Here is a 16,731-nt window from a genome sequence, read left to right on the forward strand (position 1 = left end):
CTTTACAAGATGGATGACCCCAGGCACTATCAATATTCTTCATGGGGTCAGTGGTCACATAACCAGGACTTGTGATGTGCACCAGCTACTCATAGATACTGTTCCCATGGATTCTATCTCTCTTCTCCCCCCCCCCCCCGTCATTCTCTCTCTTCTGGCTCCACTCTCCGTCGCCCTGTCTTCACCTCCTCCCTCTCCTCGGTTTCAGTGGCCGCCTTCTCTCCGGACCGGGCCCCCGCCGTCGAGAGGCGGCTTTACTTTGCTGCTGCCTTCTGTCGACCTTTTGGTGGGTGGGAGAATGAGAAGCCGCGACGTCCCTGGGCTGATTCAACAACAGGAAAGGCTCTGACGGCCGCCCCTCTTCCTGCTTCGCAAAAGGGGGAAACACACACACAGACTCGCACCGCTGCCTGCGAGGCGGCCGGCTGAGCCCAGAGACACTTCCATCTCCGCACTCCGCAGCCAGCCCGCCCCCCCGCTCCCTGACTGACAGCCGCCGCAGCCAATGGCCTGGGCAGGTGGCGGAATCCAAACCCGGTGATGTCAGAAGCCTAATCATCTGCCGTGGAGAAGTGACAAGAGAGCGAGGGGGAATACAATTTAATGTCGCAATGGCTCTGAGATGACGGAGCATGTGCGTACACAGAGACGTCCGAGAGAGAGCCAGGATTTAAGGGTGCTTGCCTGACCCTAGGGAGAGGCTACCAGTTTACACTATGTGTGGAGGACTGACTGTCAGGTGGGACAACAACTTGCATTTTTTCCGTTCGTCTCTTGGACCCGATCCATCTTATTATTGAATCGTGATAGAGAGAACCCTGCCCTTTTTTTTAATTTCCAAGGTGGCTAAATCATTTTAATTTTCGGCCTTTTTCAGCCGGCGCTTTCAGGAAAGCCTCCCCTCCGGAGTTTAAAATAAATTGCACGGTTCAAAAGAAAATGTCAACCCTGCAGCGGCTGACTTTCCACCTTACCACCAACATTCTTACTGCTCTTGGAGGCTAGTACTTTAAAAAAAGAGGGTGGGGGGAGGAAGAAACGCATTGGTGGAGTGCAGTTGGTCAGAGGTTACTAAGAAACTACTGCAGAGACCTATAATTAGAGACAGCGACGGGCAGGCACACTAGCAAGTTCACGGCTGAAGCCTGGCCCTTAAATATTTTCTCTCTCTCTCTCTCCGCCAGTGTCCGATGGAAACTTGGCTCCTTTGCTCCCAGGTCTGGTGTATGCAGGATCTAATCATGTGTTGGGTTCGCCGCTTCTAGTCTGTGATAGCTTCTGAAGCTGTGGTTGTGTGGGGGGTGGGGGGAGGTGTTGATGGAAATGAGGATTGTAGAGAGTTTACTTGACATCAGAGATAGAGCATTTCTGTGTTGGATTTTTAAAAAAAATATAATCAGATCATTACCCACCACCTCCGTAAATTGCTGGCACTAAAGAGGGTGAATCTCTTCCCCCACTCCTGTCCCCCCTGAGGTATAACGCGACATCTGTTCCTGCCCGCCCATGCAAGGGACTGTCTCAGCCTTTGCCCTGCATCCCCCTCTCTCCTCCAATTGCCCTTTCCCCAACCCTCAGATGGGTTTAGAAGGCGCTGACTCATGCCGCGGTCAGTTCTCCACAGGTCGCTTGAGTCTGGGTAAGAAACGACAGGGGGCTGTTTCAGATACCCATGTGTACACAACAGAGGGTCAACCACAGAACCTTCAGCTCGCCGGGTCGGCACCGACTTCATCCTGCACTAACCTCACTTATGAAGACATGAGAGATTCTGCAGATGCTGGAAATCTGGAGCAACACACACAACATAATAGAGGAACTTATCAGGCCTGGGAACATCCATAGATATCCAGAATAAGGTGATATGATCACATGCCAAACAGTATTCCACCGCCCACCCCCCACCCCCCACCCATCCACCGTCCTATTCCGCTTTCTGTCCCTTCCTTTCCAGTCCTGGGTATCTGCCTGAAATGTCAACTATTTCCATGGATGCTGCCTGACTTGCTGAGTTCCTCCAAAAGTTTGTGTGCATTGCTCTAATCCCGTTCAGAATCAGGTCTGTTATCACTGACATATGTCGTGGAATTTGTTGTTTTGAGGCAGCAGTACCCCGCAATACGTTAAATATTCTATAATTGTTTGTCGGATTGTTCACCCAGCCCAGTGGCCAGCGACCAATCTTCTCTTTCATTTCAAATATACTATAATATCCAATAGGAAATACAGTACTGTATATAAAATATAAATAAGTAGCGCCAAAAAGTCAGGTAGTGCACATGGGTTCACTGTCCGTCCGGAAATGTGAAGGCGGAGGGGAAGAAGCTGTTTGTATATTTTTTTCAGGTTCCCGTACCTCCTCTGCAATTATAGTAATGAGAAGAGAACATGTATGGGTGGTCAGAGTTTTTAATGAGGCTCAACCTTTTAAAGATGTCCTCAATGGTGGGGAGGATGGTGCTCATGATGGAACTGAGGCGATTGATCAATCCCATCAACTAATTCCACCCACCCCCCCCGCCAGATTCTGCAATTTATGCAATAGCCCTCTATTTTTTCCGTCATCCATTGTCTATCTAAGAGTTCCTTAAATGTCCCTACCACCAGCCCTGGCAGAGTGTTCCAAGCACCCACCTCTCTGTATATTTAAAAAGAAACTAACTTTGCCACCCCACCATACTCTCCTCCAATCACCTGAAAATGGTGTTACCAGGTATTAGGCATTTCCACGGGGTGGGGGGGGAGAAGAAAGGTCTCTGGCTGTCCATTGGATCTATTCCTCCTCTCATCATCAAAATAACAGATTGAGTGGATCATATAATAATGAAGTATTTAATTTGGGTGGACAACACGGTTAGCACGGATTAGTTGGGCCGAAGGTCCTGTATCCATCCTGTGCTGCTTTCTTTTTTATTTAATCATCAGATCAGATTTCTAAACTGACAGCGAACCCCCGAACACTACCTCAGTTATTTGCTCCCCTTTTCCACTTCTTTTCATACATATATATTTTATTATTTATAGTCTTGCACTGAACTACTGCCACAAAGCAATAAATTTCACACAAATATCAGTGAAAATAAATCTGATATTGATCAATCGAAGCCTGTTATTCTTCAAAAGTACTTTGTAACGTCTTGAGATAAGGAAGGTGATGTAGAAATTCAGGTGTATTTATGTATATCTTTCAAAATGTGAACGCAGTTGCATATATAGTTGTCTATGTATCGGCATGTGTGTGGATGTGTTGGGTGCTAGATCAATATTGTCAATGAATTGCTCCACAAGGATGAAATTTGACCCCGAGCAGTGCAGGGGTTCCAAACCTGGGGTCCATGGACTCCTTGATTAATGGTAGGGCCCCATGGCATAAAAAAATTTGGAAACCCTTACAGGAAGCCTCCTTAAGAGAGTTGGAGGAGGAAGGCTGGAACTTGGTGCAGAAGGCTAGCAATGGTGCAGGGATTAACTTTGGTTTGAGTGCAGAATCCATTGATTGCAACTCTGAGTGAGAGTGGGAATGAATCATGCAGGGGTAAAATTTATACAGAATTATTAGGGACATAGGGTGAATGGTATACAATACAGTTGTATAGATGGGGTAGAAGCAAGCAGGCTTTTTCTATTGAGGTTGGGTGAGACTAGAACTAGAAGTCATGGGTTAAGGGTGAAAAATGAAATATTTAAGAGCACAAGGAATGAGCTGCTAGCGGAAGTGTTGGTTGTGGATTCGATTTCAAAATTTAAGAGATATTTGGAAAGATACATGGAAAGAGGGTTTTGGAGGGCTATGGTCCAGGTGCAGGTCAATGGGACTAGGTGGAATAATAGGTCAGCATGGACTAAATAGGCTGAAGGATCTGTTTCTGTGCCGTAGTGTTCTATAACTCTATGACTCAAACCATGGTGGGGTTTTAACTCAAGGATAAATGGTTCAGACTGCAATCTCTCTCTCTGCTAACTCTACATGTTAGATCTGAATCTATACAATATTACCCAGTTCCTTTCAATCATTTACACATCAAATTAGGTTGAAGCTTTATAAAATTCTGGTTAGGCCAGATTGGAGAATTTCAATCGGCCCTGGTCACCTCATTATAGGAAGGATGTGGAAGTTTTAGAGAGGGTAAATTTCCTCTGCACCAAGCTGTTGAAAGGTCTAGATACAGTGGATGTGGAGATGATGTTTCCTAAAATAGGGGGAGTCTTGGATCAGAGGGGACACAACATCAGAATAGAAAGTTGTCTATTTTAAGCAGAGATGAGGAATTTCTTTAGCCACAGGGTGGTAAATCTGTGGAATTCATTGCCCCAGGCAGTTGTGGAGGCCAAATCATTAGGTATATGAGAGGAGACATGATAGAGGTATACAAGATATTAAGAGGAATAGATAGAGATAGCCCCAGGGCACCACTGCTCAATACAAGGGGATATGGCTTTAAGGTAAGGGGTGGGAAGTTCAAGGGGGATATTAGAGGAAGGTTTATTACTCAGAGAGTGGTTGGTGCATGAAATACACCGCCTGAGTCAGTGGTGGAGGCAGATACACCAGTGAAATTTAGGAGACTACTAGACTTGTATATGGAGGAATTTAAGGTGGGGGGTTATATGGGAGGCAGGGTTTGAGGGTCGGCACAACAATGTGGGCTGAAGGGCCTGTATTGTGCTGTACTATTCTATGTTCTACGTTATATTTAAGGCGTAGTTTGATAGGCTCTTGATTAGCCAGGGAGTGAAGGGTTATGGGGAGAAGGCAGAAGAATGGGATTGAGAGAGAAATGCATCAGTCTTGATGGAATGGCAGAGCTGACTTGATGGGCCAAATAGTCTAATTCTGCTCCTGTGTCTTGCGTTCTTACGTTTTTTTCTTGCCTGGAGGTTCATGAGATTGCTCCTGAGAATGAAAGGGTTAACGTACAAACAGTGTTTGATGGCTCTAGGCATGTAATTTGCTGGAGCTTTGAAGAATGAGGGGGGTGTTTCATGGAAATTTATTGATTATTAAAAGTGTAGATAGGATGAATATGGAGAGGATGTTTACAATAGTGGGAAAGTCCATGACCAGAGGGAACAGACTCAGAATACAAGTATGGTTCTTCTGAACAGAGATGAGGAGGAATTTCCTGAGCTACAGGATGATAAATCTGTAGAACTGATTGCCACAGATGCCTGTGGGATACCAGGCCATTGGGTGTATTTAAATCAGAGGCTGATAGGATTTTAATTCATCAGGGTGTCAAAGGTTATGGGGGAGAAAACAGAAGAATGGGATTGAGAGAAAAATTACGTCAGCCATGAGTGACGGGTGTAACGTACTCAATGGGCCAACTGGCCTCATTCTGTTCCGATGTCTTATGGTCTAAGATAAATTAACCGTGATTGTACTGCGGAGCAGACTTGATGGGTGGAACAGCCACATTCTGCTGCTATGTCTTATAGTCGTACTACCTCAATGCACCGTTGTAATGAATTGATTTCTATGGATGGCACGAAACAAAGTTTTTCACTGTATCTAGGTGCATGTGGAAATCGTAAACCAATTAAAAGTTAGATAAGGTTAAAGGCCCTTTTTGAATGCAGGCGATGGGCTGAATGGCCTGTATAAGGAGGCAGGACTAGGTGGTACCAGGCTGAGGCTGGGGGGTGGGGGGTGTGCATCTATCCCTGAGAGAGTCCAGGGGAAGCAGTGCTGGAGGTGGGACAGGATCGCCTCCAAGCTTACAACTTCAGTACAGCCTGCGTCTCGCTCTCCGTGTTGACCGACCAAACAGCTACTACAAGCGTCAGACTTGGACTCTCAGACCAATCCTGTCTGGTCCCATCCTACGTAATGCAAACAAAATGCCTCTTTGGTGATGTAGTTCTGTGTGTGCATGCTGTGAACACAAACACACACACACACACACACACACACACACACACACACACACACACACACACACACACTGCCTTACAGATGAATACCCTGTTGACGGTCTCTGTCCAGACTCCTGGAGGAAGGCTGTCGAAGGGACAGTACTGTCCTAATATGAGGGTGAAGTAAAGTTTAATACTAAATAGTGTTGGCTGTCTGTGGAGTTCAGGACCATTTCTGGAGTTTACTGAAGGTGGGATTGCCTGCGTTCTGTTGGTAGATTCCAGACCCTGCTTGGCTAGAGCACTGTTATTGCAGAACACAATTACACCATTTGATGTATGTGGCCCAGCTTATTTTCCCTGTTAAATATCTACAGTGCAGCCACTGGCTTTTAATTTTTAACCCATCCTTTCCCTGCAAGTTGCAAAAAAAAAAGGACATACTAGAAATACTTACTCTTAACATGTACTGAATAAATAACTGACTGCTTATCCCTGAGGATCTTAGTTATAGGGAAAGGTTCAATAAGTTTATAAGGCATTGGTCAGGCCACATTTGGAGTATTATGAGCAGTTTTGTGCCCCTTATTTAAGAAAAGGTGTGCTGGCGTTGGACAAGGTCCAGGTGAGTTTCATGAGAATGAAAGGGTTAATGTATGAGGAGTGTTTGTTAGCTCTGGGCCTGTACTCGCTGGAGTTTAGAAGAATGAGGGGAGATATCATTGAAACATATTGAAAGGCCAAGGTAGAGCGGATGTTCCCTATAGTGGAAGAGTCTGGGGACCAGAGGGTACAGCCTCAGAATAGAAGGACGTCCCTTTAAAACAGAGATATGGAGGAACTTCAACCTGTGGGTGGTGAATCTGTGGAATTCATTGGCACAGACAGGAGGCCTAGTCAGAATCAGAATCAGGTTTATTATCAGCGGCATGTGATATGAAATTTGTTAACTTAGCAGCAGCAGTTCAATGCAATACATAATCTATACTTTATACTTTACTGTTGCCAAACAATTGATACTAGAATGTACAATCATCACGGCGATATTTGATTCTGTGCTTCCCACTCTAGCAGAGAGGGAAAAATAACGTAATAAATAAACAAGTAAATCAATTATGTATATTGAATAGATTAAAAAAAGTGCAAAAACAGAAATACTGCATGTTTCAAAAAACAAGTGAGGTTGTGTCAAAAGCTTTAATATCCATTTGAGAATTGGATGGCAGAGGGGAAGAAGCCGTTCCTGGATCGTTGAGTGTGTGCCTTCAGGCTTCTGTATCTCCTACCTGATGGTAACAGTGAGAAAAGGGCATGCCCTGGGTGCTGGAGGTCTTTAATAATGGACACTGCCTTTCTGAGACACCACTCCCTAAAGATGTCCTGGCTACTTTGTAGGCTTGTGCCCAAGATGGAGCTGACTAGATTTGCGACCTTCTGCAGCTTTTGGTATTGGGTATGTTTAAAGTGAAGGTTGATTAGGAAGGGCATTAAAGGTTACTGGGAGAAGACAGGAGAATGGGGTTGAGAGGGATAATAATCAGTCGTGATGGATTGGTGGAGCAGGCACAATGAGCTGAATGGTTTAATTCAGCTCCAATATCTAATGGTCTAATGTTCTATATTGGCCTGAGGTGAGTTTTGACGTTAGTTAGCTCATCCTTTAGTGAGGATTTTGAAGAGGTGGTCTGTCTAGTTCCTTCAATGTTGCTATGAGGAATCTACGTCTCAGAGGGCAGAGATCACTGCTTTCCGACAGGCCAAGAGATGAATCCCAATACTGCAAAGTGCAGAATAGTACCTGTTTGAAATATTAACTCAACTTCAAGGGGGCAGAATTTTAGGCTGTTTGTAGGAAAGTATAGAGAAAATCTGAGGTAAGATTTTTACACAGTTGTGGATGAGTGGAATGCACTGCCAAGAGTGATGGTAGAGGCAGATACATTAGGGACATTGAAGAAGGTCTTAGGCACGTGGATGATATAACCATCTATTTTTCTATAGCACGGAAGGGTATTTATCTATTTATTTATGGGTTGATTGATTGATGAACAGTACGGAATCGGCCCTTCCGGCCCGTCGAGGCGTGCCACCTAGTAACCTCCAATTTAATCGTAGCCTAATCACGAGACAGTTTACAATGACCGCCTAATCTACCAACTGGTACGCCTTTGGACTGTGGGAGGAAACCGGGGCACTTGGAAGAAACCTATGCAATTCATGGGGAGAACTTATTAACTCCTTACAGGGCAGCGGTGGGATTTGAACTGGGGTCACCTGTTACTATAGAGCGGTGTGCTAATCATTACAATCTTAGAGTAAGTGAAAAGGTCGGCAAACCATCACGGGCTGATGAACTGTACTGTGCAGTACTGTTTGATGTTCGGTGATCTATTACTATGACATGCAACCACGAGCAAACGGGCAGGCTTTAAAGCAAAAATAGTTACTGCAGAGTAAGTGTGTGTTTGTGCGTGAGTGAGTGAGTGTGTATTTCCATTTGTCAAGCTTTTCCTGTGTTCCATGTTATGGCTCTTTTATAAGCCCTTGAAACTTTGCTTATTTTCGGGTTGGGAAAAGGTTATGCACCATTTTATCACCGCCCTGCCCCTTTCTCAGGATGGTGTGCACTTAGTGGCCATTTTGTTAGCTACCACCTGTACCTGATAAAGTGATTATTGACTGTATGCTCATGATCTTCTGCTGCTGTAGTCTATCCACTTCAACGTTCGACATATTGTGCATTCAGAGATGCTCTCCTGCGCACCACCGTTGTAACGCCTGGTTATCTGAGGTGCTGTCGCCTTCCCGTCAGCTTGAACCAGTCTGGCCATTCTCTTCCGATCTCTCTCATTAACAAGCTGCCCACTGCTGTTTTTCACACCATTATCCGTAAACTCCAGAGACAGTTGCGTGTGACCTGCAGTTTCTGAGGTATCAAACCACCCTGTCTGGCACCAACATTCATTCCAAGGTCAACTCACTTAGGTCACATGTCTTCCCCATTCTGATGTCTGGTCTGAACAACTGCTGAACTCCCTGACCCCGTCTGACTGGCTGATTAGGTATTTGCATTAACGAGCTGCTGTACTGGTGTGCCTAATAAAGTGGCCACTGAGTATATGTGTGCCCTGAGCCTTCCCGTGGTGGAGGTTAATTGAAGAAATGCCAACCTGTCTCGCCTCCAGCTGACTGGCACAAGGTGTCAGTGTGAACAATTGCAAACCCTGCCCAAAAATAGACAAACTGTAATCTGACCCCTGTCCGACTCGCCTCCTCTGCCCTCACATGGAAAGTTGTAACTACAAGGAGTTAGGCCTGGCCCAGCTTTGGTGAGCGTGAAGGGGGGGGGGGGGCAGGAGACAGTTGAAGTCACATTCAGTGTGGCACAGCTGGTATGGGGAGATGTATTTAAACTAGGAAGAGTGCAGAAAAGTCCACAGATCCCTCAAAATTGCTGCACAAGTTGTTAGGGTGATTAAGAAGGCTCTGGTGTGTTGGCTTTCATTATTCAGGGGATTGAGCCTAGGAGCTGGTAATTCTTTTAAGCATAAAGCATCAGACCATGAGACATAGGAGCAGAATTGGGCCATTTGGCCCATCAAGTTTGCTCCACCATTCTATCATGGCTGATTTGTTTTCCCTCTCAATTCTCCTTCCTTCTCCCTGTAACTTTTGACACCCTGACTAATCAAGAACCTATCAACCTCTGCTTTAAATATACAAAATGACTTGGCCTCCACAGCAGTCTGAGGCAATGAGTTCCACAGATTCTCGCTACACTCTGGCTGAAGAAGTTGTTCCTCCTCCGTTCTAAATGGATATCTCTCTGTTCTAACTCTGTGCCCTTTGGTCCTTGACTCACCCACTATATTCTATCAATGTTTGATTAAGTTTCAGTGAAATCCCTCCTCATTCCTCTAAACTCCAGTGAGTACGGACACAGAACCATCAAAGGCTCCTCATACATTAACACTTTGATTCCAGAAATCATTCTCGTGAATCTGCTCTGGACCTCCGCAATGCCAACACATCTTTTCTTGGGTAAGGTGCCCAAAACTGCCCTCAATACTCCAAGTGCAGTCTGACCACTGCCTTATAAAGCCTCAGCATCATATTATGCTCTTATACACATAAAACAGTACACTACAGTACAAACCTATCAGCCCATGATGTTGTGCCTACCTTTTAACCTCCTCCAAGGTCAATCGTAAGTAATGTTACAGCTCTGTAAAACCCTGGTTAGACCATATTTAGAATATTGGTTGTTCAGCTCTGGTCAACTCATTGTAGGAAAGATGTGGAAGCTTTAGAGAGGATGTAGAGGAGATTCACCAGAACTCTGACTGGATTAGAACACTTCTTTTGGAAAGATTGAACAAGCTAAGGCTTTTCTCTTTGGAAGGTAGGAAGATGAAAGGGGTGTTGGGGGTGTATAACATGAAAAGAGGCATTGATAGAGTGACCAGTCAGCAAATTTTTTCCCAGGGCAGGAATGGCTAATAGGAGAGAGCCTAATTTTAAGGTGATTGGAAGGAAGCATAGGGGGGGATGTCAGAGGTAAGTTTTTTTTTTACACAGGGAGTGGTGGGTGACTGGAATGCATTGCGAGTGTTGGTGGTCGAGGCAGATGCATAGGGACATTTAGAAGACTCTTAGGTAGTCACAAGGATGAAAGGAAAATGGAGGGCTATATGGGAGGGAAGGGTTAGATTGATTTTGGAGTATGTTAAAATATTGGCATAACATCATGGGCCAAAGTGTCTGTATTGTGATGTGATGTTCTGTGTTTAATGGAGTTACCAGGATGTTGTCTGAATTTGGAGGCCTAAGTTACAAGGTGCAGGTGGTGGGGTGGAGATGCGTCTCTATCAAAGGAGGTGTAAGGTGTTCCTTCCTTCCACTAGCCTGCAGGTCACCCTTGGGCAAGGTGTAGCACCTGCTTAGCTTCTTCCACACTCCCCCTCTCGATCAGGGTCACATAAAGTCACGGGAGCAGGTGGTGGATGGTCGTATGAGTAGCTGGTGCACATCAGAAGTCCTGGTTATGCAACCTCTGACGCCAGGCAGACAATCTCTGAAGAGTACTGATAATGGCTGGGGTCACCCATCTTGCAAAGCCACTGCCCAGAAGCAGACAATGGCAAACCTCTTCTGTAGAAGAATTTGCCAACAACGGTCAAGGTCATGGAAAGATCGCGATCACCACGTCATACAACACGGCACGTAACAATGATGTGTAGATTTTGACTTTAGTCACTGGAACTTTGGATATTAGAGGGTGGAGTAACCTGCTAGAGGTACATGGATCGTGAGGTGCAAAGACAGATCAAAGCACATCGTCTTCTTCCCAAGGGTGGGGTGCTAAAAAGCAAGGCTTAAGATCAGAGGTGAAAAGTTGAAATTGGAATTAGTTTATGGTTACTATCACATGTACCAAGGTACAGTGAGCTAACTAAATAAATCCAGAATCAGTTCCATTATCAGCTTGCTGTCGAGGCTTTGGAGAGGGTGCAGAAGACGTTTACCCGGATGAGAGGTCATGTGCTACAATGAGAGCCTGGACAAACTTGAGTTGCTTTCCGTGGAGCGGTGGAGCTGAGGGGAGATCTGATAGAGGTTTACAAGGTTATGAGAGGCACAGATCGAGTGGGCAGAGAGTACCTGTTTCCCAGGGTTGAAAGTGCAGTAATTTCAAAGGAGATGAGTGAGGCAAGTTTCTTTACACAGGGAGTGGTGGGTACCTGGTAATGTGCTGCCAGGGGTGATGGTGGAGGCAGGTATGATAGAGGCTTTCAAGAAGCTCTTGGGTAGGAACGTGATTTTCTGGAGTTGGGAGAATATGGGCATTGTGCAAGCAGAAGGGATTGGATTACTAATTTATTTAATTCAGCACAATCGTATGGGTCGAAGGGCCTGTTCCTGCCCTCCCACATTTCAAAGATGGGCAGGTTAAGTCAGTAAGCTGTGGGAATGCTAGATAGCGCCTGAAGATGGCAACAGGAGTGTTGTATAGAGTTCTGGACATTCCGATGTTGAGGCTTTGGAGAGGGTGCAGAAGAGGTTTATCAGCATGGTGCCTGGATTGGAGGGCATGTGCTATCACGAGAAGTTGGGCAAACTTGGGTTGTTTTCTCCAGAGCAGCGGAGACAGAGGACATCTGATAGAGGTTTATAATATTATGAAAGGCATGGATAGAGTAGACAGGGAATATCTGTTTCCCAGGTAGAAATGTCTAATACCAGAGGGCATGCATTGAAGGTGAGAGGGTAGATTCAAAGGGCATGTGAGGAGTAGGTTTTTTTTACTCGGAGATTCGTGGATGCCTGGAATGTGCAGCCTGGTATGGTGGTAGAGGCAAACATATTAGAGGCTTTTCAAAGATGTTTGGATAGGAACATGGATGTAAGGAAGACGGAGGGATATGGAGATGGTGTAGTTAGGAGAGTTTAGTTTTTGTTTTTTTTAAATTTACTCTTTAGCTGGTTCAGCACAACACTGTAGGCTGAAGGGCCTGTTCTTGTGCTGTATGTTCTATGTTCTGTGACGTTTGTGAGCGGCTCCAGTGCAGTTCACGCTGATTTGATTTGATTTGACGCATTCCGTATGATTCAGATGACCTCCCCTCCATGGACTCTGTAGATTTATTTAGAGATACAGGTCGGAACAGCCCCTTCCGGCCCTTCGATTTGCACCACCCAGCAACCCCCGACAACCCCGATTTTACCCTAGCCTAATCACGGGGCAATTTACAATGACCAGTTAACGTACCCCTACATCTTTGGACTGTGGGAGGAAGCTGGAGCTCCCAGAGAAAACCCATGCATTCCACGGGAAGGATGTACAGACTCCATACAGAGGACACCGGAATTGAACTCTGAACTACGATGCCCCAAGCTGCACTACTGTGGCTCAGTAAATAGTCATAATCATAGTTGTAGTCATACTTTATTGATCCCGAGGGAAATTGGTTTTCGTTACCGTTGCACCATAAATAATTAAATAGTAATATGTAAATTATGCTAGGAAATAAGTCCAGGACCAGCCTATTGGCTCAGGGTGTCTGACCCTCCAAGGGAGGAGTTGTGAAGTTTGATGGCCACAGGCAGGAATGACTTCCTATGACACTCAGTGTTGCATCTCGGTGGAATGAGTCTCTGGCTGAATGTACTCCTGTGCCCAACCGGTACATTATGTAGTGGATGGGAGACATTGTCCAAGATGGCATACAACTTAAACAGCATCCTCTTTTTAGACACCACCGTCAGAGAGTCCAGTTCCATCCCCACAACATCACTGGCCTTACGAATGAGTTTGTTGATTCTGTTGGTGTCTGCTACCCTCAGCCTGCTGCCCCAGCACACAACAGCAAACATGATCGCACTGGCCACCACAGACTCGTAGAACATCCTCAGCATCATCCGACAGATGTTAAAGGACCTCAGTCTCCTCAGGAAATAGAGACGGAAATAAAGCAGCCATTGTAACCAAAGACCCCATCTACCTCGGACATTCTCTCTTACCCCTTCTCCCATATTCCGCACCCAGGCCACCCAACTTTTGAAGGAACTCCCAAGCCACCTGTAAGGAGTTTGTATGTTCTCCCCGTGACCACTTGGGTTTCCTCCCACGTTCCAAAATCTTACGGTTAGGGTAGGTTCAGTGAGCTGTGGGCTCTTGTGTGCAACAGTCGTAGGCTGCCCCCAGCACATCTGTGTAATGTACCGGTCATTGACACAAAAACGCATTTCACTGCATGTTTCGATATTGCGATGTACATGTGATAAATAAAGCTAATCTTTAATCTTTAAAATCTTTGCTGGTAATCCAAGGCATTAGAATCAATAATTTAGAGATGTTAGTTCAAATCCCAACAGAGAGAGCCCAAAATCAGTTAAATAAATGTCTTCAGAATAAAAGAATACAAATTAGAAGCAGTGAAAATGATACAATTAAATATTACCAATTCCTTTCGGGATAGGAGGTCAGACAAACTTCTCTAGGCTGGAACTAAACATGCACAAAGGAAGTATTCAATAGATTGCAAGGAATCAGAATCGGTTTATTACTGTTACATATACCGAGATACAGTGAAAAGCTTGTCTTGCATTCTGTTCATACTGATCAGATCATTATACAGTGCATTGAAAGAGAACAAGTAAAATATTACTACACTGCAGAGTAAAGTGCAGTGCAGGTAGACAATAAAGTGCAAGGTCATAACGAGGTCAATTGTGAGATCCATAGCTTATCTTCTTGTACTAGGAGAATGTTCAATGGTTGGGGATGGTGGTGAATATTGGTAGCTCGATGAACCCCTAAGAGCCAAAAAAAAGTGAGCCAATAAAATTCAAAGGTTAGCAGAAGGGGTAGCCAATGAAGGTTAACAGAAGGGGTAGCCAATCAGGACTGAGGCAAGAGAATGGGGGAGCCTATCTAAATGTGAGCATTTCCAGAGACAAACACCAACAACTGCGCACTGAGGATATCACCTGGAATAGGTGATGAAACGTCTGCAAGCTAATTGCTAAGCTCGGTGAACACGGCAACATCAAACCGTTCAATGTTCTTAAAACAGTGGGGTAGAAACACAACTACCTGTGAATGGTTTGTGCATACCCCTCCTTCAACTTGCCCTGTCTCATCAGCAGATGACCATAAGGATGAGAATTCAGCCATTCAGCCCATCAAGTCTTCTCCACCAACTAGAAGGCACTCTGATTTCACCTTTCTCCCTGCAACAATTCCTATGAACCTAGCACTCTTATGCAAGCTTTGGTACACCCGCTCTGATCTCCCCTTGTATGTTTTGAGCTTTCAAACAGTCACTCTCTCTCATGAATATCTTTGCAACTTTAAGAGTGCTACTTAAATGTGATATAGAACATAAATAATTACAGCACAGTACAGGCCCTAATGTTCGTTATGTTGTGTCTCATTTTAACTTATTCTAAACCACAGAACATAGAACACGTTCTAGTATCATCAATCTAGATCCTCAATACCATAAGATCAATCTAACCCTTTCCTCCTACATAACCCTCCATTTTTCTATATTTATTTGCCTATCTAAGAGTTTCTCAAATGCCCCTGAAGTATCTACCTCTTCCACCATCCCTGGCAGGGTGTTCCACACACTCACCACACTCTATATTTAAAAAAAAACTTGCATCTGTCAATTCCCCTATACTTTCCTCCAATCACTTTAAAATTATGGCCCCCCTCCCCCCCTCCCCCTTTCAAATCTCTTACTAGCTCTTCTTTCATTTAGTCCTGATGAAGGGTCTCAGCCTGAAACGTCGACTGTACCTCTTCCTATAGATGCTGCCTGGCCTGCTGCGTCCACCAGCAACTTTTATGTGTGTTGCCCCCTCTTATTAGCTGTTTCTGTCCTGGGAATCTGTGCCTGGCTATCCACTCGAACTGTGCCCCTTATCATCTTGTACACATCTATCAAGACTCCTTTGCTCCAAGGAGAAAAGTCCTACCTCACTTTACCTATCCTCATCAGACATGTACCCTAATCCAGGCAGCATCCTGGGAAATCGCCTCTGCCCCCTCTCTAAACTCCCGCATCCTTCCTAGAAGGAGGTAACCAAAACTGAACACACTACCCCAAGTGTGGTCTAACCAGGGTTTTACAGAGCTGCAATATTACTTCGCGGCTGTTGAATTCAACCCCTTGACGAATGAAGGCCAACACACAGTAGGCCTTCTTAACCACCCTATCAACTTGTTCACAACGTTGAGGAATCATTGGACATGGATATCAAGATCCCTCTGTTCCTCCACAATGGTAACATTCCTGACATTATACCTGTATTCTGCCTTCAAGCTCGACTTTCCAAAGTGAATCACTTCACACCTTTCTGGGTTGAACTCCATCTGCCCAGCTCTGCATCCTGTCAATATCCTGTTGCAGCCTTCCACAACATCCAAGACACCGCCAACCTTCATGTCATCTACCATCTTACTAGCCCACCCTTCCACTTCCATGACTAAGTCATTTATAAGAATCACGAAGAGCAGGACCGAGATTAGGTGCTGTGTAACTGAACCGGCACTGGATTTGTTCTGTGCTCTGTGACGAGGGATAGAACGGTTAAAGGAAGGTGCGGCTGTGGTCTCACCCTCACCCAGGGTGAGCAAAACTCTTACACCACAACAAGTTGGCTGTCTTGCTTCCCCTCAGAAGCTTGTTAACAACACAGCTTATTTTTATCTGTCACACCTTGGGGTGTGTCTGCCGAGGATATTTTTCACTCTCTGAAAGATGGGTGGGACCTGTGGTTATTGGTATTCTACTGGCTTTGGCAAATGCGACAGGGAGAAGTGGGGGCATCAGTTTGAGGTCATAAATTCAACAGGTTGAAACAGATTGAACTGAGGGCAAAGTTAACATTGGCGATACACGGCAACGTTTTGAGGGCAGCTCGCAAAGCTACCAGATATGCATCTTCTGAACTGCTATCGCTGCAATCTGCAGACTGTAGTTTCCTTTCAAGAAATTTACTTCTGTGCAGTTTGTCTTTTTTTGCACGAGTTGTTTGTCAGTCCTTGTGTGTAGTTTTTCATTGATTTATAATAGTACTTCCTTGTATCTACTGTGAATGCTCGAAAGAAAATTAATCTCATAGAACAGATAGCACGGGGACAGGCGCTTCGGCACATAATATGGTGCCAAACCAATTAAATTTGTAATCAAATGGACAACTAAACTAACCTCTTCTGTCTACACAACGTCAATATCCTTCCATTTTCTTTGCGTTCATGTGTTTATCTTAGTGTCTCTTAAAAGTCCCTGAAACAGACACAAAAAAATGCTGGTGAACGCAGCAGGCTAGGCAGCATCTCTAGGAAGAGGTACAGTCGACGTT

The 16,731-nt window shown here is 45.0% G+C and overlaps 1 protein-coding gene across 4 annotated transcripts in view; it reads left to right on the plus strand.

Moving 5' to 3' along the window:
* hivep2a (HIVEP zinc finger 2a) overlaps positions 1-16,731 on the plus strand; it is a 258,561-nt gene that overhangs the window by 33,070 nt on the left and 208,760 nt on the right. The window contains exon 1 of one of the 4 annotated variants that reach the window (XM_072264781.1): positions 508-739. The exons of the other annotated variants lie outside the window; for them this stretch is intronic. The gene's annotated coding sequence lies outside the window, so the exon portion shown is untranslated. Of the gene's footprint in view, positions 1-507; positions 740-16,731 lie in introns of those variants that run through there. 4 annotated transcript variants of the gene reach the window in all.

Source organism: Mobula birostris, chromosome 8 (assembly GCF_030028105.1).
Source record: "Mobula birostris isolate sMobBir1 chromosome 8, sMobBir1.hap1, whole genome shotgun sequence".
Classification (NCBI taxonomy): Eukaryota; Metazoa; Chordata; class Chondrichthyes; order Myliobatiformes; family Myliobatidae; genus Mobula; species Mobula birostris.